At 50.3% G+C, this 27,698-nt stretch overlaps 1 protein-coding gene across 1 annotated transcript in view; it reads left to right on the plus strand.

Annotated features, from left to right (window-relative positions):
• Positions 1-3,649: 3,649 nt before the first annotated feature.
• The window catches only part of LOC144784940 (uncharacterized), a 327,184-nt gene continuing 303,135 nt past the window's right edge, over positions 3,650-27,698 (plus strand). Inside the window, exon 1 of the mRNA XM_078664054.1 lies at positions 3,650-3,726. The gene's annotated coding sequence lies outside the window, so the exon portion shown is untranslated. The remainder of the gene's footprint in view (positions 3,727-27,698) is intronic.

A 27,698-nucleotide genomic window follows, 5' to 3' on the forward strand; every position in this document is an offset into this window, starting at 1 on the left:
AGCGATCGTACAGACAAGTAACTTCCCCCCCCACAGATGGACACCACACGAAGATCAGATTAACACCTTTTATAGGCAGTTCTGGAAGTAAGGTAGTACGATACAAGGAGGTCAGGACACGATGATCCTCTCAATTCTAGTCTCTAGTAGGGAAAGGGGGTAGCGGGACAGTCTTGGTACCGACTGGTACTGAGGTGAAACGGCGGTAGCTCACAATCCTCGAGCTCGGTGTTCGGACGGGTCGGACCGCGGCAGCGCCAGCAGGTCCCGAAGAGGTCGTAGATGGCAACGGGCCGCGGCAGCGCCAGCAGGTCCCAACGGGGATGACGGTTACAACGGGCCGCGGCAGCGCCAGCAGGTCCCACGAGGATGAAGGTTGCAGAAGGCCGCGGCAGCGCCAGCAGGCAGGGCGATAGTTTACAAGGCAGGGCTGCGGCAGCGCCAGCAGTCCGTCAAGGATGAGTTCTTCTCGGTGTCTCTCGACTCCAGGATACAACTGCCCTCCTGCTCTGGGGCTGCCTCAGTTATAGGTCTGGCGCCCTTTGATGTCCGGACCCTCGCACTGGGAGGTCGGGAGGACCGGGATGAGGGAGTCCAGACACCCAGCAGGGGGGTGGAGCCAGCACCCGGGGAGGCTGGGGGCGATCGGCACTTGGCGGGGGGAGAGCCATCGACCCTTCTTTCTCCCATTAGCCTGCCAAGTGGTCCGTTCGCCTCCTGGGTGGATGGTGGTGCCGGGATGGCGGGGCCTGGCCAGGTCCAGGGTTGGGGTCGAGCTGAGGCCACGCGGCCGCGTGGTGCAGTGTCCAAGATGGCGGCTGGGCCGGGCAATGGGGCTGACGGGGGCCCGGGCCCGTGACACAGAGACATCCGGGAGCAGGCGTCCCGGAGGGGACGGGTTGCGGGTTGCTTCTGCGGGTAGCCCCCGGAGAGCCGGTGTCTGGGCCCTGTCATGCGGGGAGGGAGCGAGCCCTTCGTGAGGCCTGTCCAACAATCATGTTAAACAAATGAAGTAGACATATAGAACCAGTGTGCACTGCACTACCGGTCAATCTCCATTCTCGTTTTTGAAGAGAAGGAAACCGAAGTTAGCTGTTTCCCTGAGGGTTGGTGGCGAAGAAGTAGACATTGATGAGGCTGAATTGATGAAGAGATTGGCTACAAAGCAGGAATTGCACAAATGGAACTTTGATAAAAAAAGTTTAGATTTAAGGACTTTGAGTTATCGATTGGTCAAAAAGTAAAAGTCAAATTGCTATGGAGTGTTCGTAAGGGTAAGTCTGCGTATTCTGAATCTGAAGTTGTGAAGAGAGTGGGGAAAAGAGATGTTGAATTGAAGGATGGTTCCAGGTGGATAAAGAGTAGATTGGTAAAGGAGTGTGAGGGATGTTGAACATTCAATAGCGCTATAAGAACTGATTTTGGTGAATGTGAGAAATGCAAGGACACAGGAGAAAGATTACATTTCCAAGGAAATATATGGATTTTGTTTGTGAGTGATAGAGCATTAATCTCCTAAGTGTTCATTACATTGTAATACACTTTTAGGTGCATTTTTTATGTGCACTTAGTTTCTGTTTCTTGATTCAGTTTGTGTGTAAATGGGTACATTACATTGTAACTTGGGTGTCACAGTTTTGTTTAAGCTTTGTTTTTGGGTTTTCGTTTCTATGGTTGCCTTTGCTTTATCATCATAAATCTGTTTTGTAGGAAAGGAAGCTATGTTGAATGTATGAGGTCTGATGGAGCCTTGAGAGGGGGTTCTTGGGGTCTGATTGTGGGGGCGGTTCTTTGTCTGGGGAGTTATGGAATAAACTTCTTACTGTTTCGATCTTTGCCTCGTTTTCTCATGTTTTCACAAAGTGGATCTTTACACACTGGGGGGCATATTATCAAGAGCCAGCGATAATGTTATCGCTGCGTTTTCATCCATTTTCGTACGAAATGCGACGATAAAATTATCGGTTTATTTACAAGAGCACGCTAATGCGTGTTTAATGGGATTAGCGCTGGCTTCAACATCGCATCGCCTTGCATCGCTAATGAGATACAAGGGAGGCGTTTCCCGTGAAACAACATGGGTTAATCTCGCTAACCCAGCTTCTCTCCATTTACAAGTGTATCGCTAACACGCATAGCGATATTAAAATCAGTGCTAACCGGGTATATCGCTGGTTTATTACACCTGCTATTTTTCTTACCTAGCCATATCTATAATGGGAGGTGGATTGTCATGCTGTGTCCACGTCTCCCTATTTACAAGGTTTTCCCTAACACGGTTTTCTATCGCTGGAATTCTGGCGATTTTGACTCCTTCCGCTGCTTTTGCCTGGATTTCTATCGCCTCGGCGATGCGCGTTGGTAATAGTGCGCTAACCGGGCGATAGATTTCGGCGATAGTCGGCGTTACAATTTTACACGCTGAAAGTGGCCAGCGATAAATATCGCTGCAGCTTGATGATATGCCCCTGCCTCTTGTATATGTCATGACGTGGGTGGGCAGGTGGCATTGCTGTTTCTATGTTGAGTTAAGAGGGTTGGCAGGGGACACTTTCAATGATGCAAGTAGTTAGCCAGGTTGAACAGGGGGCACTGCCTCGTGTACAAGGACTTGGTGGGGTGCAACTGGGTGGGCAGGGGCATTGCCCCTTGTACTGAATCTGCAGTGCTGGATGGCTATGCTGGGCAGTGGCACTGTGTCTTGTAGAGGCATTGGCAGGAGCTAAGCAACGCAGAAGGGGGTGCTCCCTCTTGGACATGGAGTTGGCAGGGGGTAACCTACACAGAGAGGGCACTGCCCGGTGTCAGGGAGTTGGCAAGGGGTATACTACAGAGGTGGGCAATGCCCAGGGTCAAGGAGTTGGCAGGTGGTAACCTACCGTGAGAGGCTCTGCCCGGCGTCAAGGAGCTGACAGGTGGGTGGCAGTGCATTGGGGGCAGTGCCCCCCGCACGCGCAGCCCTCATCCGGGGCAGGATTGTGGAGCCGGGCAGCGGGCAGTCTCCAGGGCAGCGGCCGGGCCGGGGGCAGCGTCCAGGCTGTGGCGGAATGCCCGGAATGTGCCGGGCTCTTCACCCTCCTCGAGGGAGACGCGCAACCCAGAGACTCGGGTGGAAGAACCTGTTCCACCCCCGGGGGCAGCGGCTCCTCCCCGCAGCAGGGCAGGGCCGGGGCAGGTAGAGAGCGCGCCTGAGCCCGGAGACAGCAGCGCTGCAGCCTCCGGAGGAGCCGAGCACCGAGGGATCTCACTGGAGGTTCACTAATATCAGCTGGAGAGACTGACAGCACATCTGTACCGAGGGACACTCACCTGGAGGGACTGACAGCACACCTGTGCCAAGGGACACTCACCTGGACCGAGGGACACTCACCTGGAGGGGCAGTCAGCACACCTGTACCGAGGGACACTCACCTGGAGGAGCAGTCAGCACATCTGTACCGAGGGACACTCACCTGGAGGGACTGACAGCACACCTGTGCCAAGGGACACTCACCTGGACCGAGGGACACTCACCTGGAGGGGCAGTCAGCACATCTACACCCGGGGGCCACACTAGGAGCGAAGGGCACTCAGTGAGGAACCCCTGCAGGCAGGAGCCCTCACAGGAGCCCCCCGGCCAGCACCAGTGACCCTCAGCTGGTGGGCGACGGGACCCCCACCTACAGGAGTTAAAGCCCCGCCTGGACTGGAGCGGACCCAGGGGCTCTGCAAACAAGGAGAGCACAGGTAGGAATGGGGGCAGCGCTTGGGGGAGAGGTCTGGGTAGGACTTCACGGGGGGGGGGGCGCAGGTGTGGGCAGAGGGGAGGGCTGCTCCAGATGAGGGCAGAGGACGAGGGACCCCCAGCTGCTGCCTCACACCCCCTTCATGCTGAAGGTGCACAGACACGAGGGGGCAGGTGGCTGCTCTTTCTGTCTTCCCTTCTCCCCCCTCCCTTCTTGTTTCCAGTCTACTTTCTTCTCTAGGCCCACCCTTCCATTTCTCTATTCTTCCTGCCACTATCTTTATTTCTTACAATCCACACCAATCCTCCCTTCTCCCCCTTTTCCCTGAGTTTGCTTTCTCTCGCCCCCTCTCTCTCCGTCCATCTTTCTGTTCTTCTGCGTCCCTCTACGTTCTCTCTCTTCTGCCCCCTGTTCTAGAAGCTTCTCCCTGTTGTACCACAGTCTTCCCACGGCGCTCCTCGTCTGCACCAAGGCCCCCATGGCCACTGCAGATATCAGTGGGAGCGCTGCTGTGCTCTATACTAGCGCCTGCGAGAGGTAGCGCTTTCCATCAGACATCAGTAGGAGCGCTGCTGTGGTCTAGTCTAGCGCCTGCGAGAGGTAGCGCTTTATGACAGACAGCCAGTGGCACAATGAATCCGCCGCCGTACCTGCAACTCTCCTGGCACAGAGGAGCGACCAGACCCCTGAAGGAACTCACGCTGTATGGCTTTCAGTAACTTGAGGATCTTTGTAGAACATTCCCTGGGAGGGAAAGTGCTTCTAAGCACTTGCACCTTCCACAATGTAAATGGCAGCTCTAGAGTACAGGCTTTGAGCATTCGAGGCTGAGAGGCTGTGAGTGACAGGACACCTTCTTGTAGGAGGAAGGCATTGCAGGAGAGAGAAGGACCGAAGTTCCAGCCTTCTTCGGAAATGATGTGTCTGAAGCTGTCAATGGCGGAATGTTCTGTAGAAAGTAGAGTCCCCGGAATAACGTGGCATAAACTTTGTGTGAACAATATCAAATACTAAATGCCCCACATATACTTCACAGAAACATCACCTGATTAGAGTTAATAATATAAAATCTACACCCAAGAGCGAAGATCGCCACAATATTGATGTCAGAGGATATTCTGGGATCAATATTCCGACACACAGCCCTGCAGAAAGGACTGAGTGGGAGCTCATTTTTCCTTGGCGCTCTTTTCTCTAAAGTATTAGGCATTTCGCATCGACGTTGACTCCCAAGGTCACTGGTACAGAGTAGCATCCACCAGCACTGCTAAAGTGGAGTCCTATTGTCCTGTTTGCACTTTCAGTGAGGCGACTGTACCTCGGACTCTTCCCTGCCCTGTTTGCACTTTCAATGAGGCGACTGTTTCTCGGACTCTTACCTGCCCTGTTTGCACTTTCAGCGAGGCAACTGTACCTCGGACTCTTTCCAGCTAGGTTGAGAAGGACACCGATCTATAGGGAAGCCTCATAGGCACCTTACTGGTCCGTGCGCCCCTGAAAAAGTATGGCATTTTTACTAAAGACTGAGGTAAAGGTTTTGTCGCATTGAATCAGATGTCGAATTTTCAACCACTCTGTATATTTTGTTGTTAAGACTAAGGGTGTCATGGATTATAGCGGCCAGCCCTGCACCAGGGGTGAGTGGACGTTTCATTCCACCAGTGGAACTCGCGGAAGTTGGTAACTCCATGTTACTCTTGTATTGCGGAGTTCCAGCCAAATTCCACCATTCGCCGCTCAGCAGATTTTTTCCCTGCGAGGCTCCAGAAATGAGAGTTAGATTTGGCATATCCTAGAGCGATTTTAGAACACAGTCAGTTGTGAGCAGTCGCGGTCAGAGGGCTGCTTCTCGAGTAGATTTGATGCCATTTGAGTAGATTTTCTACTCAAGCGACAGCAAAACCAGCTTGGTGTAATTCATGCTGATTTTTCAATGCTGCTCATTCTACTGGCGCCAAACTGCAGAGCGAGCAGCACGACATGCATATTTTCTGACCCTTGGCAGAACTCTGCAGAACCTTGTTGAGTTTTTATGCAACTCCATGGAATTCCGCGGAGTGAAAATCCGCAAGTACTGCCCACCCCTACCCTGCATATATGAAGTAGGATCATAGTTATCAATCTCTCAGTGTTTGTTTCTGGCTCTGGTGCAGAACCTTTGGTGGTTTGTCCCTTTGAGCGTCACAAGGCTATTGGCCACTCAACACTCATCTGGTGAAGATGCCCAGGTGTATCTAGGGTTTTGTGTGTGTTGAACACAACACTGGTTAATGCTGAGTCTAGTGTAAGTCCTATGGGACACAGATTTTGAGGTGTGATGATATCTCAGATTTTTCCTCTGGTTCCAACATGGCAGTGTCAGGTACAGTAGCCAGGGCTCCCAGGCAGTAGAGTAGCATCTTACTAGGTGACCAAAGGGGTTTTGGGGCCCAGGTTCCATCAAAGATAGTGAAGGCTCCTCTTTGGTCGAGATGTTTTGTGGTTGTGCCACCCCTTTATTTGAGTATTTTGGCTAGGATTGGCGTCCCGGTTACAAGTGTGTGGTCAAGGACCCAAAGGATGACCGGACTGGGCCTGAGACGGTCAATTACTGCGGAGAGCATATCCCGGCCCACTGACCTACCATAGAAACACAGGTTCTATGGTAGGTCACTTCCTAGACAGGATGTACCACGTTTTGTGAGTAATGTGTATTTTTTCGGTTTAGTTATAAGGACTATTCATCTCATGTAAGCCATGTCTGCGCCCCGCTGTGCACACACGGGTACATCTTTGAGCCCTCAGAGGGTTGCTGTTCGTCTTCATTTGAGGCCTGAAGAACTGAACACAATTCTGCCCAGAGCCTCTAGACGTAGACCCGATGCTCGAGACGAGGCCTCCACCCCTGGAATCAATTCTCCAGACTTGGGGGCTCATTTACAAGCCAATAGTGCCACTGCTGCATCACTTTTTAGGACACCCGGCAGCGCAGAGTGCAGGCCCACATCTACGAGGCCACGCAAAGCCACTTTGCGCTGCTTTTCATAGCGTTGTAGATATGGTGTGAGGCAACGCAGCGCAAGTCTCTGAGTTGCTTTACATTGCATCAGGGAGGTTGCATGGGCGTTGTGGTGGGTTTTCCCACGCAACCTTCCAAGAATAAAGGAGAGAACATGACAACGTCTGAGCTCTTCATTGCTTCTTAAAAAGATTATATTTGTACTGTATACGTTGTTGTTGAATTTGAGAGACAGAGTACTCACTCTACTCCGTATTTAAGACGGGTGCGCAGGCTTGTTTTCCATTGTTTAAGACCCCTGGTCTTTAGGGAGGGGGTTCTCGGTTAACCTCTTCCTGCACGCACGTCCAACTACATATGACGCCGTGACTAGCGTTTCACCCAGGGCAGGCGCCGCCATCCTACCTATTCACATAAACCCTGTTCCTTGCTATATTCCCGCCAGATGCATCGATTTCGATCCTTCCCAGATTCGCACGGATCTGCCTCCCAGGGCAGGCGCAACGAGGAGAACTATGTTTATTTCTCATTTTTTTCTCTTTCAGTGGCACACATAGAAAGTGGAAAATGCCTCAATTGATTATTTTTGTGCAGGAAGGGGCCTCTTCCTGCACAAAAACAATCCTTCCTGTGAAGGAGGTACCCTTTCCCCATGGTGCAAGGGTGCCTGCATTGGCGCTAGGCACCATACTGTGCGCCGGCTGAAAGGACAGGAATGCACCGTAACTCGTATATATGCTGCATCCCTGCCCTTCCGGTTTGGCGTAGCGCAGTGCAACAAAAAGACTTGCCGCGCTGCCCCGAGTCAAATCATTGTAAATGAGGCCCTCGGTCTCCACACTTGACGCGGCACTCCAGATGAGACCCCCATAGATTTCCTCAATACTTCAATGGGGCCTCCAGAACTGGACATAATGACTCAGAGGGCCTGTGAGGGGGTCCCTACAGAGGGGTGTGATCCCTAAAATGATATATTCTTAATTCCACACAGGTCCAGATGATCACTCCAGAACTAGGCTCAGTAGTCTCAATTAAACACCCAGAACAGGGTGAGGGCTTCAGTGTTATAGATGAGTCCGGTGTCACTGGGCCAACACCCCACATGAGGCAGCCGCAGCAGGATACAGGACTAAATGTAAATGTAAATGTAGATTGTGCTTATATAGCGCACGGCTACCCGCAGTGGGTGTCCCGGCGCTTGCTTAGGGAACCCGTCCTGATATTCCCTTGTGAGATAGCAGGGTATCCACAAGGTGAAAGTCAGGCATCCCGCCGCGAGGGGCCGTTGTGGAGATTAAGCAAGCTATTGCCCAGAGTCGCAGAGTGTGAACCCGTGAGTCGAGGAGGCACCGGGGCGAGAATTATCGAGTCCGTGGAATTTTTAGTCCAAGACCCGCCGAGGCGGGGAATTGAACCCTGGTCCAGGACCGATCTCAGCTTCCGGGTCTGCCGCCTCTAACCCCTGAGCCACACTTCTCCACTACGGGTGAGGCCTCCATAGACACAATCGCTGGTGGCGTAGACTGTAGAAACAAACCCTCCTCTTACTTGCTGGTTACACCTTCTCTTGCACCAATGACATCATCAGCTTGGGAACGACACAGGGTGTAGTGTACGGTGTTGTGTTGTTTTATCCACTGTGACATAGTACACAGTGGCCGGGAGGGCACCAAGGAGGGGAGGTGACCTGCTCACGTGGTGATGCTGTGCTGTGTTATAATGTTACAGTACATGTTACCTGCATGTTCTTTTAGTAATATAGGGTTATGTTGTGTTACCTTCTGTTGTGTTACTTTATGTCCTGTTATAGGTCAAAGCTTTGCTGTCTGGTTTGCTAAGGACATCTTGGGGGCATTCGGAAATCTTCCCTGGGAATGCCTTTCACCCTTTGCTTACCATCGGCTTTGTGCTTTGTTACTCGCATTAGCTTGTTTTCTATTTGATGGCTTTATTTGTTTTAGGCTGTCCAGCTTGAGTTTGTCCCTTCCATCGCCCATACCTTATTTTAGGCATCCTTCTGAGTGCCCTCATTCTGTAAACAGGCCTTTAAATCATGTTTTTATCTTGTCACATTTGTTGTGCATTCAAAGACAGAGGTCAGATGTCAGGCTCGGCTTTGGGAGCTTGGTGTTTACTTTTCTTTCTCTGACTTCAAAGTGGGAAGATTTATGTGACAATCAAGCTGGCTACTGGGGGTGTGTCGGAAGAAGACTTTACCATGTTATTTTTTTCTAACACAATAAAATGTAAATGTCTCTAAACAAACTGTGCAGATATTTCAGAATATATCAGAATTAGGACAGCACAAATGAAGTACATATTTTGGTAAATACCAGATTGCAGAGTGTCCAGGCGGTAGCAGCTAAGCTAGCACTCTCTGGACCCCGTTGGTCGTCAACTACACACGCACCGGTGGATCTACACTGGCTCCCAGTAGCTCAAACGATCCGGTTCAAGACATTGTGCATTGTGTTTAGAGCACTCCATTAACGGGGCCCTAAGCCACTACAGGGCAAGTTTCAGTGGTACCCGGAATCTTCGCTCCTCTACCACCAATTGTGTCAGAATCCCCAATATAAGGAGGGTGACCCTGGGAGGAAGAGCCTTTATCGTGGCAGCAGCTCGCCTTTGGAATGGCCTCCCTTTAGAAATTAGGAGGACACAAAGTCTGCGGCTGTTCCGCAAAAAAATCAAGACCTGGCTCTTCCCTGGGGTATAATGTGTGCTACTGAGGGTAGCAGTAGATTCGCTGGATGGTAGGCCGTTTTTTCTCTTGTGCAGCTGACAGATCTTGTGCCGATTGTTCTCTTAGCGTCAGGATGCCCGCAGGGTTATAGTGCGCTCTATAAATGTTAATAATAATAGTAATAATAATTGTGAAGTGTGGTAGAAACAAATATTTTAACAAATCAATACACTAGATGATGACATTTTCACACATTATCGTTTGTGCGCTGTATACTTTCATCAGTAAAACTGTGTGTCTGTGCAAAGTTAATGGTCATTTCAATTGAAGATGTGTTGTGTGTAATGGCAGTACACTACCACACCATGCAGACTCCACTTTACCCAACTCCACTCTACTCTGCACCTCTCCACACCACTCCACACTACGCAGCGCCATGTCACTTTAATCTACTCTTCACCATTGCACTCTACTCTACGCCACTCACTGCCCTCCATGCCACTGCACTCTAGCCTGGACAACTCAACTCTACCTTGCACCACTCCACTCTATGGCCACTTCACTTTACTCTGAAACAATCTACTCTACGCCACTCCACTCGGTGCCACTTCTCTCTGCACCACTCTATTCTACACCACTGCACACTACTCTACTCACTGCAATCTATGTGAATGCACTCTACACCACGTTATTCAAAACCAATGCACTCTACACCACTGCACTCTGTGCCGATCTACTCTGCGCCACTGCACTCTATGCCACTATACACTACTCTGCAGCACACTACGTCCCTGCTGTCTACTCAAATCTACTCTACAACACTGCACTCTATGTCAATGCACTCTGTGCCACTGCACCCAACACAACTGCACTCTATGCCACTCTACTCTACACCACTCTATGCCAATCCATTTTAAGCCACTACTCTGTATGACACTCTACTCTGCATCACTCCACTTTATTGCACTGCACTCTACCCTGCACCACTCCAGTCTACTCTGCACCACTGTACTCTATGCCACTGGTCTCTACACCACTCTACTATGCACCACTGCACTCGACACCAATACACTCTACACCACTCGACTCAGCTCTATGCCCTTCAAGACACTCTATACTAATCCACTCTATGACACTCTATTCCAATTTGACACGCTGCTCAACTCTAGTCACTTGAATCTATGACACTCTACTCCACTCTACGCCCTTCCAGTCTATGACAATCTACTCCCTCCACAGCGCTCTATGGCGCTCCTCTCTGGTCTTTGGTGTTCACTTGTGGCCTGTGTTTGTGAGATAATGCTTTGGTGTTCACGCGGGGCCTGTGTTTGCAGGGGAAAATGCTTTGGTGTTCACACGTGGCCTGTGTTTGTGAGATAATGCTTTGGTGTTCACGCGGGGCCTGTGTTTGTGAGATAATGCTTTGGTGTTCACGCGGGGCCTGTGTTTGCAGGGGACAATGCTTTGGTGTTCACACGTGGCCTGTGTTTGTGAGACAATGCTTTGGTGTTCACGCGGGGCCTGTGTTTGTAGGGGCCAATGCTTTGGTGTTCACACGTGGCCTGTGTTTGTGAGATAATGCTTTGGTGTTCACGCGGGGCCTGTGTTTGTGAGATAATGCTTTGGTGTTCACGCGGGGCCTGTGTTTGCAGGGGACAATGCTTTGGTGTTCACACGTGGCCTGTGTTTGTGAGACAATGCTTTGGTGTGCCCGCTTGGCCTGTGTTTGTAGGAGACAATGCTTTGGTGTTCACGTCTGGCCTGTGTTTGTAGGTGAGGACGATGCTTTGGTGTTGTCACCTGGCCTGTGTTTGTGGGAAAATGCTTTGTTGTTCACGCCTGGCCTGTGTGTTTGTAGGGGACAATGCTTTGGTGTTCACGCCTGGCCTGTGTTTGTAGGGGACAATGCTTTGGTGTTCACGCGGGGCCTGTGTTTGTAGGAGACAATGCTTTGGTGTTCACGTCTGGCCTGTGTTTGTAGGTGAGGACGATGCTTTGTTGTTCACGCCTGGCCTGTGTTTGTAGGGGACAATGCTTTGGTGTTCATGCCTGGCCTGTGTTTGTAGGGGACAATGCTTTGGTGTTCACACGTGGCCTGTGTTTGTGAGACAATGCTTTGGTGTTCACGCGGGGCCTGTGTTTGCAGGAGACAATTCTTTGGTGTTCACACGTGGCCTGTGTTTGTAGGTGAGGACGATGCTTTGGTGTTCATACCTGGCCTGTGTTTGTAGGGTACAATGCTTTGGTGTTCATGCCTGGCCTGTGTTTGTAGGTGAGGACGATGCTCTGGTGTTTACGCCTGGCCTGTGTTTGTAGGGGACAATGCTTTGGTGTTCATACCTGGCCTGTGTTTGTAGGGTACAATGCTTTGGTGTTCACACCTGGCATGTGTTTGTAGGAGACAATTCTTTGGTGTTCACACGTGGCCTGTGTTTGTAGGAGACAATAGTTTGGTGTTCACGCGTGGCCTGTGTTTGTAGTGGACAATGCCTTGCGGTTCACGCGTGGCCTGTGTATGTAGGAGACAATGCCTTTGGTGTTCACGCGTGGTCTGTGTTTGTAGTGGACAATGCCTTGCGGTTCACGCGTGGCCTGTGTTTGTAGGTGAGGACGATGCTTTGGTGTTTACGCCTGGCCTGTGTTTGTAGTGGACAATGCCTTTGGTGTTCACGCGTGGCCTGTGTTTGTAGGAGACAATAGTTTGGTGTTCACGCGTGGCCTGTGTTTGTAGTGGACAATGCCTTGCGGTTCACGCGTGGCCTGTGTATGTAGGAGACAATGCCTTTGGTGTTCACGCGTGGTCTGTGTTTGTAGTGGACAATGCCTTGCGGTTCACGCGTGGCCTGTGTTTGTAGGTGAGGACGATGCTTTGGTGTTTACGCCTGGCCTGTGTTTGTAGTGGACAATGCCTTTGGTGTTCACGCGTGGCCTGTGTTTGTAGGAGACAATAGTTTGGTGTTCACGCCTGGCCTGTGTTTGTAGGGGACAATGCTTTGGTGTTCAGGCGTGGCCTGTGTTTGTGGGAGACAATGCTTTGGTGTTCATACCTGGCCTGTGTTTGTAGGGGACAATGCTTTGGTGTTCAGGCGTGGCTTGTGTTTGTAGGGGACAATGCTTTGGTGTTCAGGCGTGGCCTGTGTTTGTGGGAGACAATGCTTTGGTGTTCACACCTGGCCTGTGTTTGTAGGTGAGGACGATGCTTTGGTGTTCAGGCGTGGCCTGTGTTTGTGGGAGACAATGCTTTGGTGTTCACACCTGGCCTGTGTTTGTAGGGGACAATGCTTTGGTGTTCATACCTGGCCTGTGTTTGTAGGGGACAATGCTTTGGTGTTCACGCCTGGCATGTGTTTGTGGGAGACAATGCTTTGGTGTTCACGCCTGGCCTGTGTTTGTAGGGGACAATGCTTTGGTGTTCATACCTGGCCTGTGTTTGTAGGAGACAATGCCTTGGTGTTCAGGCGTGGCCTGTGTTTGTGGGAGACAATGCTTTGGTGTTCACGCCTGGCATGTGTTTGTAGGGGACAATGCTTTGGTTTTCACGCGTGGCCTGTGTTTGTAGGAGACAATGCTTTGGTGTTCACAAGTGGCCTGTGTTTGTGGGAGACAATGCTTTGGTGTTCACACCTGGCCTGTGTTTGTAGGTGAGGACGATGCTTTGGTGTTCAGGCATGGCCTGTGTTTGTAGGGGACAATGCTTTGGTGTTCACACCTGGCCTGTGTTTGTAGGGGACAATGCTTTGGTGTTCATACCTGGCCTGTGTTTGTAGGGGTCAATGCTTTGGTGTTCACACCTGGCCTGTGTTTGTAGGGGACAATGCTTTGGTGTTCACACCTGGCCTGTGTTTGTGAATTAATGCTCTGGTGTTTACGCCTGGCCTGTGCTTGTAGGGGACAATGCTTTGGTGTTCACACCTGGCCTGTGTTTGTAGGGGACAATGCTTTGGTGTTCACACCTGGCCTGTGTTTGTGAATTAATGCTCTGGTGTTTACGCCTGGCCTGTGTTTGTAGGGGACAATGCTTTGGTGTTCACACCTGGCCTGTGTTTGTGAATTAATGCTCTGGTGTTTACGCCTGGCCTGTGTTTGTAGGGGACAATGCTTTGGTGTTCATACCTGGCATGTGTTTGTAGGTGAGGACGATGCTTTGGTGTTCAGGCGAGGCCTGTGTTTGTAGGTGAGGACGATGCTTTGGTGTTCATGCCTGACCTGTGTTTGTAGGGGTCAATGCTTTGGTGTTCAGGCGTGGCCTGTGTTTGTGGGAGACAATGCTTTGGTGTTCATACCTGGCCTGTGTTTGTAGGGGACAATGCTTTGGTGTTCAGGCGTGGCCTGTGTTTGTGGGAGACAATGCTTTGGTGTTCACACCTGGCCTGTGTTTGTGAATTAATGCTCTGGTGTTTACGCCTGGCCTGTGCTTGTAGGGGACAATGCTTTGGTGTTCACACCTGGCCTGTGTTTGTAGGGGACAATGCTTTGGTGTTCACACCTGGCCTGTGTTTGTGAATTAATGCTCTGGTGTTTACGCCTGGCCTGTGTTTGTAGGGGACAATGCTTTGGTGTTCACACCTGGCCTGTTTTTGCAGGGGACAATGCTTTGGTGTTCACACCTGGCCTGTGTTTGTGAATTAATGCTCTGGTGTTTACGCCTGGCCTGTGTTTGTAGGGGACAATGCTTTGGTGTTCACACCTGGCCTGTGTTTGTGAATTAATGCTCTGGTGTTTACGCCTGGCCTGTGTTTGTAGGGGACAATGCTTTAGTGTTCATACCTGGCATGTGTTTGTAGGTGAGGACGATGCTTTGGTGTTCAGGCGAGGCCTGTGTTTGTAGGTGAGGACGATGCTTTGGTGTTCATGCCTGACCTGTGTTTGTAGGGGTCAATGCTTTGGTGTTCAGGCGTGGCCTGTGTTTGTGGGAGACAATGCTTTGGTGTTCATACCTGGCCTGTGTTTGTAGGGGACAATGCTTTGGTGTTCAGGCGTGGCCTGTGTTTGTGGGAGACAACGCTTTGGTGTTCACAAGTGGCCTGTGTTTGTGGGAGACAATGCTTTGGTGTTCACACCTGGCCTGTGTTTGTAGGTGAGGACGATGCTTTGGTGTTCAGGCGTGGCCTGTGTTTGTGGGAGACAATGCTTTGGTGTTCACACGTGGCCTGTGTTTGTAGGGGACAATGCTTTGGTGTTCACACCTGGCCTGTGTTTGTAGGGGACAATGCTTTGGTGTTCATACCTGGCCTGTGTTTGTAGGGGACAATGCTTTGGTGTTCACACCTGGCCTGTGTTTGTAGGGGACAATGCTTTGGTGTTCATACCTGGCCTGTGTTTGTAGGGGACAATGCTTTGGTGTTCAGGCGTGGCCTGTGTTTGTAGGGGACAATGCTTTGGTGTTCACACCTGGCCTGTGTTTGTAGGGGACAATGCTTTGGTGTTCACACCTGGCCTGTGTTTGTAGGGGACAATGCTTTGGTGTTCACACCTGGCCTGTGTTTGTAGGGGACAATGCTTTGGTGTTCATACCTGGCCTGTGTTTGTAGGGGACAATGCTTTGGTGTTCAGGCGTGGCCTGTGTTTGTAGGGGACAATGCTTTGGTGTTCACACCTGGCCTGTGTTTGTAGGGGACAATGCTTTGGTGTTCATACCTGGCCTGTGTTTGTAGGGGACAATGCTTTGGTGTTCAGGCGAGGCCTGTGTTTGTGGGAGACAATGCTTTGGTGTTCACGCCTGGCATGTGTTTGTGGGAGACAATGCTTTGGTGTTCACACCTGGCCTGTGTTTGTGAATTAATGCTCTGGTGTTTACGCCTGGCCTGTGCTTGTAGGGGACAATGCTTTGGTGTTCACACCTGGCCTGTGTTTGTAGGGGACAATGCTTTGGTGTTCACACCTGGCCTGTGTTTGTGAATTAATGCTCTGGTGTTTACGCCTGGCCTGTGTTTGTAGGGGACAATGCTTTGGTGTTCACACCTGGCCTGTGTTTGCAGGGGACAATGCTTTGGTGTTCACACCTGGCCTGTGTTTGTGAATTAATGCTCTGGTGTTTACGCCTGGCCTGTGTTTGTAGGGGACAATGCTTTGGTGTTCACACCTGGCCTGTGTTTGTGAATTAATGCTCTGGTGTTTACGCCTGGCCTGTGTTTGTAGGGGACAATGCTTTGGTGTTCATACCTGGCATGTGTTTGTAGGTGAGGACGATGCTTTGGTGTTCAGGCGAGGCCTGTGTTTGTAGGTGAGGACGATGCTTTGGTGTTCATGCCTGACCTGTGTTTGTAGGGGTCAATGCTTTGGTGTTCAGGCGTGGCCTGTGTTTGTGGGAGACAATGCTTTGGTGTTCATACCTGGCCTGTGTTTGTAGGTGAGGACGATGCTTTGGTGTTCAGGCGAGGCCTGTGTTTGTAGGTGAGGACGATGCTTTGGTGTTCATGACTGACCTGTGTTTGTAGGGGTCAATGCTTTGGTGTTCAGGCGTGGCCTGTGTTTGTAGGAGACAATGCTTTGGTGTTCACAAGTGGCCTGTGTTTGTGGGAGACAATGCTTTGGTGTTCACACCTGGCCTGTGTTTGTAGGTGAGGACGATGCTTTGGTGTTCAGGCGTGGCCTGTGTTTGTGGGAGACAATGCTTTTGTGTTCACACCTGGCATGTGTTTGTGGGAGACAATGCTTTGGTGTTCACACCTGGCCTGTGTTTGTAGGGGACAATGCTTTGGTGTTCACACCTGGCCTGTGTTTGTAGGGGACAATGCTTTGGTGTTCATACTTGGCCTGTGTTTGTAGGGGACAATGCTTTGGTGTTCAGCCGTGGCCTGTGTTTGTAGGGGACAATGCTTTGGTTTTCACGCGTGGCCTGTGTTTGTAGGAGACAATGCTTTGGTGTTCACAAGTGGCCTGTGTTTGTGGGAGACAATGCTTTGGTGTTCACACCTGGCCTGTGTTTGTAGGTGAGGACGATGCTTTGGTGTTCAGGCGTGGCCTGTGTTTGTGGGAGACAATGCTTTGGTGTTCACACCTGGCCTGTGTTTGTAGGGGACAATGCTTTGGTGTTCACACCTGGCCTGTGTTTGTAGGGGACAATGCTTTGGTGTTCATACCTGGCCTGTGTTTGTAGGGGACAATGCTTTGGTGTTCAGGCGTGGCCTGTGTGTGTAGGGGACAATGCTTTGGTTTTCACGCGTGGCCTGTGTTTCTAGGAGACAATGCTTTGGTGTTCACAAGTGGCCTGTGTTTGTGGGAGACAATGCTTTGGTGTTCACACCTGGCCTGTGTTTGTAGGGGACAATGCTTTGGTGTTCAGGCATGGCCTGTGTTTGTGGGAGACAATGCTTCGGTGTTCACACCTGGCCTGTGTTTGTAGGGGACAATGCTTTGGTGTTTACACCTGGCCTATGTTTGTAGGGGACAATGCTTTGGTGTTCATGCGAGGCCTGTGTTTGTTGGGGACAATGCTTTGGTGTTCACACCTGGCCTGTGTTTGTAGGGGACTATGCTTTGGTGTTCATGCGAGGCCTGTGTTTGTTGGGGACAATGCTTTGGTGTTTACACCTGGCCTGTGTTTGTAGGGGACAATGCTTTGGTGTTCATGCGAGGCCTGTGTTTGTTGGGGACAATGCTTTGGTGTTCACACCTGGCCTGTGTTTGTAGGGGACAATGCTTTGGTGTTCATGCGAGGCCTGTGTTTGTTGGGGACAATGCTTTGGTGTTCACACCTGGCCTGTGTTTGTAGGGGACAATGCTTTGGTGTTCATGCGAGGCATGTGTTTGTTGGGGACAATGCTTTAGTGTTCACACCTGGCCTGTGTTTGTAGGGGACAATGCTTTGGTGTTCATGCGAGGCCTGTATTTGTTGGGGACAATGCTTTGGTGTTTACGCCTGGCCTTAGTTTGTAGGGGACAATGCTTTGGTGTTCATGCGAGGCCTGTGTTTGTTGGGGACAATGCTTTGGTGTTCACACCTCGCCTGTGTTTGTAGGGGACAATGCTTTGGTGTTCATGCGAGGCCTGTGTTTGTAGGAGACAATGCTTTGGTGTTCACACCTCGCCTGTGTTTGTAGGGGACAATGCTTTGGTGTTCACACCTGGCCTGTGTTTGTAGGGGACAATGCTTTGGTGTTCATGCGAGGCCTGTGTTTGTAGGGGACAATGCTTTGGTGTTCATGCGAGGCCTGTGTTTGTTGGGGACAATGCTTTGGTGTTCACACCTGGCCTGTGTTTGTAGGGGACAATGCTTTCGTGTTCATGTGAGGCATGTGTTTGTTGGGGACAATGCTTTGGTTTTCACGTCTGGCCTGTGTTTGTAGTGGACAATGCTTTGGTGTTCACACCGGGCCTGTGCTTGCAGGGGACAATGCTTTGGTGTTCACGCCTGACCTGTGTTTGTAGTTGACAATACCTTTGGTGTTCACGCGTGGCCTGTGTTTGTAGGGGTCAATGCTTTGGTGTTTATGCCTGGCCTGTGCTTGTAGGGGTCAATGCTTTGGTGTTCACACCAGGCCTGTGCTTGTAGGGGACAATGCTTTGGTGTTCATACGTGGCCTGAGTTTGTAGTGGACAATGCTTTGGTGTTTATGCCTGGCCTGTGCTTGCAGGGGTCAATGCTTTGGTGTTTATGCCTGGCCTGTGCTTGCAGGGGTCAATGCTTTGGTGTTTATGCCTGGCCTGTGCTTGCAGGGGACAATGCTTTGGTGTTTTTTTCTCAAGGTGGGAGATTTTCAAAGGAAAGTAGGAGCAGTGGGTATGGCGAGCCTACAGGGTGTTAAGAGGGTGTGCAGAGGTGACCCAGGGCCATTGATGCAGGACAGGCAGAGCTCTTCTAAGCCATCCCAGGGCTCTGGTGACATCTGCAAACCACTCAGCCTCTCTTCTACTGCACCTAACAGCTGCAGCATGAGCCATGCTTATATGTCTGATTTCCTGTCACCAGTGCTGCATAGGACAAAAACAATCAATATACTGAATGCCTGAAAACAAAGCATACAGTAAGAAAAAAATAAGTAATAACCATTACTGAAAAAATTGATATTTTACAAACCCAAAAAGCACAGTATACATATGTCGTGCTCGTGGAGTAAAAGGAGAGTTTTCATGAAGTCACTACCTATGTATTCTGTAGGTTGAATGTGTGCTGCTGTCCCGTTGCCTTCTCGCTCCGGGTTCCTTTATCACTCAACTTCCTCGGCCATGTTCCTGCCAATCAGAGTCCCAGTCCCAGATAGCTGAGCCATTCAGGAATCTGTGCTTTTGTACTTTTATCTTTAACAACAATTCATCTGTGGCTATTTAATTACTTCTGTTTACCTTTTTAAAAAAAAATAAAACTAATAGGTCTTTGATGTGGGTTTATGTTGTCTTTAGCTGAAACCACAAAGTCACTCTACCTGAGTTACTTGCATTAAAAAATGCCATAAAAATGGAAGGCTGTTTGTTCTCTATGTAGAAAGAGACTTCTCTGCTTTCGAAATGACCGTAACAAACCTGCACTTCTGCAGAAACACAATGGATCTTTACTGCACGGATATCTACCATAGGTTTGCAATTTATTGTTTCCACTCTTAAAATGTCTCCGCAAAACAGAGGGGTTCATATGAACAAACCCAAAGGGGTCCCTGTGCGGAAGTTTATAAAGTCTTTACTGAGGAAGATGCAACGAATGAACACACCTCAGTGGCACTGATGACGGACCCCAACGCCTCACCCCCAAACTCTCGTCCATTGTGGTAACACGTCACCAAGGGCCACATGCGTCAAGCATTTTTGCCCTCGTAAACGGGCCGATTCGCAGAAACGGCCCGTTTGCGAGGACAAAAAGGCCTTTTCTGTTGCATCAAAGGCTTTCTGTTCGCAAAATAGGTAATCGCAATTTGCGAATGCATTCCCATTCATTTCTATGGGCCTGTAGGCCCATAGGAATGAATGGAGTGACATTACCTAATAGCGTTTCGCAATTTGCAAATCGCTATTAGGTAATGTTTGGGAATCACAATTTATTTTGCAATTCCTACATGCATAAGGAATTGCGATTCCTAAAAAGAGATTCTTTGAAAATCGCTATTTAGGAATCGCAATTCCTTATGTTGATGCATGTGGCAGTTAATGCCTCCCCGGGCCAGCTCTTAAGTGGTCCGCTCCATGTGATGCCGCCATCTTGGAAGCCGCCAGGTCACGCCTCTGTAGCCACCGTAGACTCTTTAAAATATATAAGGAGATTTCCTCCCTTGCAGCTACCGCCGCACCAGTAGCTGGCTCGGAAGAGTCATGCAACCGGATTGCAACCTTTTTTGCGGAGAAAGTGGAGAAAATGTACTCCTCCTTTCCAGGGATTGGAAGGAGGGGTGTGGATTTTGAGGAAAAAGCTGGGGAAGCTAAGGTGGGTCAGAGGCTGCATAATTTTATTATTCCCCCCCCCCCGAGCTTCTCAGGAAAATATGTAGCAGCATCAAGTCCGGTTCACCTTGGGACCCCGCCTCTCCCACAGTGTTGGGTGGTAGTGTGGACACTCTGGAGCTCTATATCAGACATGTTCTGGAGGGCTCATTTAGGTCCCATACGGTGCCTGGTAGGTGGAAAAGAGCCATTGTTCTCCCTCTCCAGAAGAAGCCGAATATCAGTCCAGACACTCTGCATAATCTGCGGCCTATCTCGCTTCTGCCATATATGGCCAAAATAGCAGAGAAGGTGGTCAATCAACAGCTGATGACCTTTGCTGAGGAATCCAGACCTTTGCATCCATCTCAATCTAGCTTCCGGGCTCTTCATTCTACGAAATCTGCACTACTCCTGGCCACGGAATCCATCAGACAGGGGGCAGACGCTGGGCACACTATGGCCTTGGTTATGCTAGACCTTAGTGCTGCCTTTGACACTGTGGCTCATTACACCTTGCTGCAGTGTCTGAATAAAGGCGGTGTCTCTGGCCCGGCTCTGAAATGGCTGAAACCATTTTTGGTAGAGCGAAGCTTTCAGGTCAGACAGGGGGTGCACTATTCCAAGGATGTCAAGCTGGAGCAGGGTGTGCCTCAGGGATCTGCCCTGAGCCCTACCCTGTTCAACTTGTATGTAACTCCTTTGGCGGAGATAGCGCAGGGTTTTGGAATTGGGGTTGTCTCATAGGCCGACGACACCCAGCTGGTGATCTCCCTATCTAGGGCGCCTGATGTCGCTGCCTCTAACTTCAGGGCATGCATGCAGGAGCTTGCCTCCTGGATGGCGAAGAACTGCCTGAAGCTGAATGGCAGCAAGACGGAGGTGGTCGTGGTGGGGGGAAACGCTTCTAGCTGGACGTCGGCGTGGTGGCCTTCTAGCTTGGGCCCCACTCCGGTTCCATGTACCCTGCCAAAAAATCTCGCAGTCTGGCTGGACCCCACTCTCTCCTATGAAACACACACCAGACGTGTAGTGGGGAAATGCTTCGGAGTCCTTAAAACGTACGAAAAACAATGGACCTTCTTCCCATTGAGGCGAGGAAGACGTTGGTACATGCTCTCATCACATCCCGCCTAGATTATGGCTATATCCTCTATATGGGCGCTACTGTTAAATGCCTGAGGAGGTAGTGCAGAACGCCGCTGCGAGACTGGTACTGGCGCAGCCTAGGAGGGCTGCCTCTAAAAAAAAGCCCTTGATACTCTGCACTGGCTTCCACTTAGGCAGCGAGTGCTGTTCAAGGTACTGTGTACATGCCATCGCATTACTCAGGGCATTGGGCCCTCGTATCTGTGGGACCTTGTTACCAGCTATGTGCCTGGAAGATCCCTGAGATCCAGTGGGACTGGCCTATTGCGGGGGCCCAAAGTGAAGAAGGCCAGAATGGGAGGTAGATCCTTCAGGGTCCTGGCAGCTCAGAACTGGAATAAACTTCCTATAAATCTCCGGATGGAGACCTCTGAAGTCAGGTTTAGGAAGGCGCTTAAGACCCACCTGTTCTCTGGATAAGTCTGGCTGAGCGCCATGGAGCCGGGTCTTTGCCACTTAATCTCACCTTAGCGCGGGGACACGCCGAGATGGCGTAACCATGCGTTTTACAAATTTCTTTATTATTATTATTATTAGACGTGGGCCATTCTGTGGTTGGTCTCACAGTAGCCGTCTAGTGACTGCAATAGGTACTTAACTTGTAAATAAATAAGTGACGGGCCCTTGTCAGCAGCCCACAGCAGCTTGCACCACCCACTGAGCTACCAATGACAATTCAGACTTTTTATACAATAACAATGACTGATACCTGCCACTCAAGCTATTTTTATAGCGTTTGTTAGCAGGTATTAGTCATTTTTAATGTACATAAAATTATTAAACAACTGTTGTGTGCATCACAAAATTGGACAAACAGCGCCACCATGTGGCTGGCTATGATCAGTCCTGGTGTTTTCTAAGTGCAGGTGCCAAGCACCGGAAGCCACCGGCTCAAATTAAGCACTCGCTGCAATGCAATGATACTACATTAGCAATACTCAGTAGGAGACCTGCTGAGAATAGCATCACAGCAGGAGTGTAACGGAGAGGACATGTGAGAGCTGGTCTAACTGTTTCGATTCTATACGTGCGGTATGTACTAAAGTAGTATGATATTGTGCAGTAATTATATGGTTGGGAGACACTAATACCTGGGTTTTACCTAATAGTGACACATTTAGACACTAAGCGCAGTATTGGCGAAGTAATTATACGGTAGCTGAAGATATTGTACATTGCCCGTTGCTGCTTTGCTTCCTGTAGTAATGATCAGGTTTGAACATAGGAGCAGCTGGTATTGCTACTGTGGTGATAATAGTGTTGTAATATACCGTGAATGGTTTGACTGTAGGGTTACTGTAGGTTTAGCCTCTGCAGGTCAGAGTTCAGCTCCAGCTCAGACCAGGGGGTTGGAACCTGCCCTCAGCACTGGGAGGCGTTGAAGGGAGGGCATGTGGGAACTAAGAGACAAGAAAAGCAAGGATTATAGCATCTGAGGGTGAAGATTACTACTGAAGAGATAGTAGAGAAGGATGAGAGTGTGATGTAAACCTCAGGAGGAAGAGGAGGAGTACAGGCTAGTACTCAGGGAGGCTCAGCATGCGCTGTAGCTTACAATGCTCTATTGTTGAAAAAAATAAATCTGAAAAGGAGTTTACGCCCATTGCTTACCATTTGTTGGTTTTGTTGTCACTCTCATGTATGTGCTTTCCATTGGTCGGCTCTTGCAGTTTCCTGTCTCCCTTTGTGTGTTTGTGTTTTCTCTAGAGCATGGACCAAGTACCGCTTCCTTTTGGAGTGTCCTTCCCAAATCTCCCCGCGCAAGCTGTAATGTAACTGGTTCTGGTTTCCACAGCAGGCCCCACCAATGACAAAGAAAGCAAAACAAAACCAGGCTGCACTCACAAAGCACAGACGCGTAGAGGATCAAACACAAACCAACTAGTTTGGGGCATTAAAATCATTCTGTTGCACTGGAAACACAACCTTCTATTGCTAATTTTGCTGTTCTGAATAAAAATGGCCTGTTGCGTCCTGTGTACGCGATGACAGCGCACCAAGCTCGCTGGCTGTACATATGTAGGGCCCATGCAATGATGCTGTAAAACTAAAACTGTGTCCACAGGTGCAAAACCACCCATTTCGGTGTTCACAGAAGGCACTTACTCATTTTGGTGTTCACAGAAGGCACTTACTCATTTTGGTATTCACAGAAGGCACTTACTCATTTTGGGGTTCACAGAAGGCACTTACTCATTTTGGTATTCACAGAAGGCACTTACTCATTTTGGTATTCACAGAAGGCACTTACTCATTTTGGTATTCACAGAAGGCACTTACTCATTTTGGTATTCACAGAAGGCACTTACTCATTTTGGTGTTCACAGAAGGCACTTACTCATTTTGGTATTCACAGAAGGCACTTACTCATTTTGGGGTTCACAGAAGGCACTTACTCATTTTGGTATTCACAGAAGGCACTTACTCATTTTGGTATTCACAGAAGGCACTTACTCATTTTGGTATTCACAGAAGGCACTTACTCATTTTGGTATTCACAGAAGGCACTTACTCATTTTGGTGTTCACAGAAGGCACTTACTCATTTTGGTATTCACAGAAGGCACTTACTCATTTTGGTATTCACAGAAGGCACTTACTCATTTTGGTGTTCACAGAAGGCACTTACTCATTTTGGTATTCACAGAAGGCACATACTCATTTTGGTATTCACAGAAGGCACTTACTCATTTTGGTGTTCACAGAAGGCACTTACTCATTTTGGTATTCACAGAAGGCACTTACTCATTTTGGTGTTCACAGAAGGCACTTACTCATTTTGGTGTTCACAGAAGGCACTTACTCATTTTGGTGTTCACAGAAGTCACTTACTCATTGATGAGTAAGTGCCTTCTGTGAATACCGAAATGGTAGTAAGTTTAGGATTTTGTCTTGATTTAGTTCTGTGAATCGGGCCCATGGATCACACTGTGATTCTGGTATGAGATCAGAAGAGGAAGACGCGAGATTCCAAGGGGTCCTTGGCTCAAAGATGGTTCAATATATAGATCACACCGTGATTCTGGCGTGGGATCGGAAGTGGAAGTCAGTAGATCCCAAGGCGTTATGGACTCCAAGATGGTTCCACATTCAGATCACACTGTGATTCTGATATGGGATCAGACGTGGAGGGTGGTAGAAGTCAAATCAGATCTTCAGGTAGGAAGTCACCGCTTCCGTTGATTATGAAACCAGGGCTCCTGGAGTCAGGGGGATGCAAAGTCCACATCTTGAAGGAGTCTTAGGGGCTAGGGGCTGTGATGAATTATATTTCCATTTGGCCTAGTGAAGAAGCAAAACATTGCAACTTCATGAAGATACAAGGGCGTCAGTTTTGCGCTTCCGATGCGTCACTTTTTTGTGACGCATCGGCGGCGTAAACATGCCTCCTGTTGCGCACTATTTACAAAGTGACGCGTCACTTTGTAAACCCCTGCGCCACATTATACCTGCGTCAGGTATAATGTATGCAGAGGGGGCGTTCCCCCACAAAAAGCCTCGTAATAGTCAGAAATACTGACGTATCTGTAACTCCTTGCAACATGATGCGTCATACATTAAATATGACGCATCAGGAATGTCGCAAGGAGTGCGCACTGAGAAGTGACGCATTGCTGCTTTCACGCAGCGATGCGTCATTTCTCATAAATGAGGCCCAAGGTTTTCCCCTTTTAAAAAACATTGTGGCAAAAATTGTAATCAAAAAAATATTTTTCGGGTTATTTTTGACCCACTTATCTTTTGACATGGGATTTGACTTCAAAAGAGTACATTTTGTAATCTTGGGGAGGTTTTGTCAAACCTATATTTTTTAGATTTTAGCACTTATTATTTGAAATGCTTTGCAGCTTCATAAAGTTTCCATTGTTGTCAAAGTTCTAGAAAACACGTTATAAAGTAGGAAAGGGCAAGCTGTGCACATTTCGTGCATTCTTACCTTGAATCAGATGAAATGGTTCGATGGCAGGAAAGAACAAGCATTGGCATTGCCAATAGGTCTCGCTTGTGGGACCTTATAAGTATTTAGTTTTGCAGCACAATATGATGAGTGGCGTTGCGTGTGTGAGTGGCGTTGCGTGTGTGAGTGGCGTTGCGTGTGTGAGTGGCGTTGCGTGTGTGAGTGGCGTTGCGTGTGTGAGTGGCGTTGCATGTGTGAGTGGCGTTGCGTGGGTGAGTGGCGTTGCGTGGGTGAGTGGGGTTGCGTGGGTGAGTGGCATTGCGTGTGTGAGTGGCGTTGCGTGTGTGAGTGGCGTTGCGTGTGTGAGTGGCGTTGCGTGTGTGAGTGGCGTTGCGTGTGTGAGTGGTGTTGCGTGTGTGAGTGGCGTTGCGTGTGTGAGTGGCGTTGCGTGTGTGAGTGGTGTTGCGTGTGAGTGGCGTTGCGTGTGTGAGTGGCGTTGCGTGTGTGAGTGGCGTTGCGTGTGTGAGTTGCATTGCGTGTGTGAGTGGCGTTGCGTGTGTGAGTGGCGTTGCGTGTGTGAGTGGCATTGCGTGTGTGAGTGGCATTGCGTGTGTGAGTGGCGTTGCGTGTGTGAGTGGCGTTGCATGTGTGAGTGGCGTTGCATGTGTGAGTGGCGTTGCATGTGTGAGTGGCGTTGCATGTGTGAGTGGCGTTGCGTGTGTGAGTGGCGTTGCGTCGATGAGTGGGGTTGCGTGGATGAGTGGGGTTGCGTGGATGAGTTGCGTGTGTGAGTGGCGTTGCGTGTGTGAGTGGCGTTGCGTGTGTGAGTGGCGTTGCGTGTGTGAGTGGCGTTGCGTGTGTGAGTGGCGTTGCGTGTGTGAGTGGCATTGCTTGTGTGAGTGGCATTGCGTGTGTGAGTGGGGTTGCGTGTGTGAGTGGCGTTGCGTGTGTGAGTGGCGTTGCGTGTGTGAGTGGCATTGCGTGTGTGAGTAGCGTTGCGTGTGTGAGTGGCGTTGCGTGTCAGTGGCGTTGCGTGTGCGAGTGGCATTGCGTGTGTGAGAGGCGTTGCGTGTGTGAGTGGCGTTGCGTGTGTGAGTGGCGTTGCATGTGTGAGTGGCGTTGCGTGTGTGAGTGGCGTTGCGTGTGTGAGTGGGGTTGCGTGGGTGAGTGGCGTTGCATGGGTGAGTGGCGTTGCGTGGGTGAGTGGCGTTGCGTGTGTGAGTGGCGTTGCGTGTGTGAGTGGCGTTGCGTGGGTGAGTGGCGTTGCGTGTGTGAGTGGCGTTGTGTGTGTGAGTGGCGTTGTGTGTGTGAGTGGCATTGCGTGTGTGAGTGGCGTTGCGTGTGTGATTGGCGTTGCGTGTGTGAGTGGCGTTGCGTGTGAGTGGCGTTGCGTGTGTGAGTGGCATTGCGTGTGTGAGTGGCGTTGCGTGTGTGAGTGCCGTTGCGTGTGTGAGTGGCGTTGCGTGTGTGAGTGGCGTTGCGTGTGTGAGTGGCGTTGCGTGTGTGAGTGGCATTGCGTGTGTGAGTGGCGTTGCGTGTGTGAGTGGCGTTGCGTGTGTGAGTGGCGTTGCATGTGTGAGTGGCGTTGCATGTGTGAGTGGCGTTGCATGTGTGAGTGGCGTTGCATGTGTGAGTGGCGTTGCATGTGTGAGTGGCGTTGCGTCGATGAGTGGGGTTGCGTGGATGAGTGGGGTTGCGTGGATGAGTTGCGTGTGTGAGTAGCGTTGCGTGTGTGAGTGGCGTTGCGTGTGTGAGTGGCGTTGCGTGTGTGAGTGGCGTTGTGTGTGTGAGTGGCGTTGCGTGTGTGAGTGGCGTTGCGTGTGTGAGTGGCGTTGCGTATGTGAGTGGCGTTGCGTGTGTTAGTGGCGTTGCATGTGTGAGTGGCGTTGCGTGTGTGAGTGGCGTTGCGTGTGTGAGTGGCGTTGCATGTGTGAGTGGCGTTGCGTGTGTGAGTGGCGTTGCGTGTGTGAGTGGCGTTGCGTGTGTGAGTGGCGTTGCGTGTGTGAGTGGTGTTGCATGTGTGAGTGGCGTTGCGTGTGTGAGTGGCGTTGCGTGTGTGTGGCGTTGCGTGTGAGTGGCGTTGCGTGTGTGAGTGGTGTTGCGTGTGTGAGTGGCGTTGCGTGTGTGAGTGGCGTTGCGTGTGTGAGTGGCGTTGCGTGTGTGAGTGGCGTTGCGTGTGTGAGTGGCGTTGCGTCGATGAGTGGGGTTGCGTGGATGAGTGGGGTTGCGTGGATGAGTTGCGTTGCGTGTGTGAGTGGCGTTGCTGTGTGTGAATTGCTGGTTGGGGGAGTGGGGGGGGGTGGGCGGGGGAGCAGCAGGCAGATGCGAGTGGAGCGCGCGCTGGAGAGGGAGGGGGTGGGAGGACTAGGCAGAGGGAGAGAGGGAGAAAGGAGCGCGAGGGAGGCGTTTTTAGATACATGAAGCCAAAATTACAAGTGAGCATGTTACAAAAGCAAACGTTACGTTACATGAGACAATAGTGACAGTTGTGCAAGTATCAAGAGCAACAAAATACAAGAGGTAGCAAACGATATGCAATAGCATATCTGAGGGAACACGGCCTGGAGGTAGCAAACGGTATGTTCTTAGAGGAAACAAGCTTCTCGGCATTGCTGGTTGGGGGAGTGGGGGGGGTGGGCGGGGGAGCAGCAGGCAGATGCGAGTGGAGCGCGCGCTGGAGAGGGAGGGGGTGGGAGGACTAGGCAGCGGGAGAGAGGGAGAAAGGAGCGCGAGGGAGGCGTTTTTAGATACATGAAGCCAAAATTACAAGTGAGCATGTTACAAAAGCAAACGTTACGTTACATGAGACAATAGTGACAGTTGTGCAAGTATCAAGAGCAACAAAATACAAGAGGTAGCAAACGATATGCAATAGCATATCTGAGGGAACACA

This window comes from Lissotriton helveticus, chromosome 10 (assembly GCF_964261635.1).
Source record: "Lissotriton helveticus chromosome 10, aLisHel1.1, whole genome shotgun sequence".
NCBI classification, from domain to species: domain Eukaryota; kingdom Metazoa; phylum Chordata; class Amphibia; order Caudata; family Salamandridae; genus Lissotriton; species Lissotriton helveticus.